Source organism: Aquarana catesbeiana, linkage group LG10 (assembly GCF_042186555.1).
Source record: "Aquarana catesbeiana isolate 2022-GZ linkage group LG10, ASM4218655v1, whole genome shotgun sequence".
Taxonomy (NCBI): Eukaryota; Metazoa; Chordata; class Amphibia; order Anura; family Ranidae; genus Aquarana; species Aquarana catesbeiana.
The window spans coordinates 203,606,710-203,609,718 of record NC_133333.1 but is presented as its reverse complement, the minus strand read 5'-3'; positions in this window follow the sequence as shown (position 1 = coordinate 203,609,718).

Below are 3,009 nucleotides of genomic sequence, written 5' to 3'. Positions count from 1 at the left end.
CGAAACAAAATCTCATAAGGGCTCAAGTTCTCTGTCCTATAAGTAGGGGTAATCCTGATGTTATAAAGAAACAGAGGCAACTGCACTGGCCACTGTTTTTAAACTGACCCATCTCCCCTTTTCCTGTATTAATTTAGCTAACCTGTCTTTAATGATTCCATTATATTTTTCTACCTTCCCTGAACTCTGAGGATTATAGGGGCATGGAAGGCCTGCTCAATTGCCAAATCCTTGCATGTAATTTGCATGATCTGTCCAGTGAAATGTGTTCCTCTGTCATTCTCTATGGTTTCAGGGACTCTAAAGCGTATTACTTTGGAAAGGAGTTTCTTTGCTGTTGTCTTGGCATTTGCTTTAGCCACCAGTAGGGATGAGCCGAACACCCCCCGGTTCGGTTCGCACCAGAACCTGTGAACGGACCGAAAGTTCACGCGAACTTTAGAACCCCATTAACGTCTATGGGACTCGAACGTTCAAAATCAAAAGTGCTAATTTTAAAGGCTAATATACAAGTTATTGTCCTAAAAAGGGTTTGGAGACCCGGGTCCTGCCCCAGGGGACATGTATGCAAAATAAGGTTTTAAAAACGGCCGTTTTTCGGGAGCAGTGATTTTAATGATGCTTAAAGTGAAAAAAAAAGTGAAATATTCCTTTAAATATCGTACCTGGGGGGTGTCTATAGTATGCCTGTAAAGTGGTGCATGTTTCCCGTGCTTAGAACAGTCCCTGCACAAAATGACATTTTTAAAGGAATAAAAGTCATTTAAAACTGCTTGCGGCTTTAATGTAATGTCGGGTCCAGGCAATATGGATGAAAATCAGTGAGACAAATGGCATTGGTACCCCCCACCCCCAATCCATTAACAGGCCCTTTGGGTCTTGTATGGATATTAAGGGGAACCCCGCACCCAAATTAAAAAAAGGAAAGGCGTGGGGCCCCCAGGCCCTATATACTCTGAAGAGTTAAGTAGAATATGTTTGTAATTTTTAACTGGTACATTTTTAAAGTGTAGCTCCAGCCAAAAAATCTATTTTTAAGCGCTTTGGAAAACATAGGGAAGGGTTATCACCCCTGTAACATTTGTTTTGCTGTCTGTGCACCTCTTCAGAAGATTTCACCTCACTTTCTGTCCCAATGTCAAATGTGTTTTTGACAATTTGGGGTTTTTAGTGAAACAAGGATTGGTGATAAAGCATCAGTGAAGAGGAGACACGTTTTTCCCATATCAACTCTTACAGGAGAGAATTTCCCTTCCTAGGGTAGATTTCATCTCACTTCCTGTTGTCTCCTTCCATTTGCAAGTAGGAGTTGTTTGTAAGTTGGATGTTTGAAAGTAGGGGCCTGCCCTATATCCTCTGCAGAAATTGGGGCCTTAGGTGTTGGTGTTGCCACAACACTGTAAGCACTCACAGTTACTCTTGGTGGACGCAGGAACGGGCTGTGCTGTGAAATATTAGATCAAGAATTGTAATTACATGCCATTGTTGAACAGTGGTAGAAAAATTGGGCCTTTGGTGGTGGTGCTGGTGCCACAACACTGTAAGTCCTCACAGTTACTCTTGGTGGGCGCTGGAACAGGCCCTGCTGTGAAATATTAGATCAAGAATTGTAATTACATGCACCTGTTGAACAGGGGCAGAAAAATTGGGCCTTTGGTGGTGGTGGTGGTGTTGCCACAACACTGTAAGCCCTCACAGTTACTCTTGGTGGGTGCAGGAATAGGCCCTGTTGTGAAATATTAGATCAAGAATTGTAATTACATGTCCCTTTTGAACAGGGGCAGAAAAATTGGGCCTTAGGCACTGGTGCCACAACACTGCAACCCCTCACAGATGCTATAGTTGGAGCGCAGGAATGAGCCTTGCTGCAAAGTATTGCATCAAAAATTGTAATTATACGCCCCCGTTAAAAAGGGGCTGAAAAATTGGGCTTTGGGCACTGGTGCTGGTGCCACAACACTGCAACCCCTCACAGATACTATAGTTGGAGTGTAGGAATGAGCCCTGCTGCAAAGTATTGCATCAAAAATTTTAATTATATGCGCCTGTTAAACAGGGGCTGAAAAATTGGGCCTTGGGCACTGGTGCTGGTGCCACAACACTGAAACTCCTCACAAATTGGGCTTTGGTCACTGGTGGCGGTGTCCAGAACCAAAAATGTTCTTACAAGTTATCAGCATGAAAATTGAGGAGCAAGAGGATTGTAACTCAGCATAACAGGATAGTCACTCAGCATCAGCATAGGCAGTCTTGAAGGGATCTCACATTTAAAAAAAATCAATCGGTTAAGTCAGCATCAGGCGCTTGGTAGCTGGTGATCCAAGACTGATTCATTTTTATGAAGGTCAGCCAATCGACCGATTCGGTGGACAGGTGCACCCTGTGATCAGTTACAAAGCCTCCAGCAGCACTGAATGTGCTTTCCGAAAGAACGCTGGATACAGGACAGGCCAGTAGCTCAATTGAATAGTGTACAAGCTCTGGCCAGTGATCCTCAAGACCCAGTAACCCAGAGGATTTTCGGTGGGAGAGGTGTCCAAGTCTGATCTCGCCCCTAGGTAATCCTGCACCATGTGAATCAGACGCTGGCGATGGTTGCTGGAACCGATCAGACCTTGGGGCTGCAGACTAAAAAATTGTCTGAACGCATCGGTCAGACAGCCACCTTCTCCACCACTCCTTATGTGACTGACCGAAGCCTCAGCAACACGTTGTGCAGGAGGACCAGGAAATTATAACCTCCCAGGCTCTGGAAACGCTTAGCACAAACCTTTCTGCAAGGCCTCCCGAAGATGTTTCATCCTCTGCTCCCTCTGCGACAGCAAGATAAGGTCCGCAACCTTACCCTTGTAACGTGGATCAAGGAAGGTTGCCAGCCAGTAATCATCCCTCCTATTGATACCACGAATATGAGGTTCCTTCCGCAGGCTTTGCAGGATCAGGGAGGCCATGCAGCGTAGGTTTGCTGAGGCATTCGGTCCAGAGTCCTCTGGGTCACTAAGAACGACA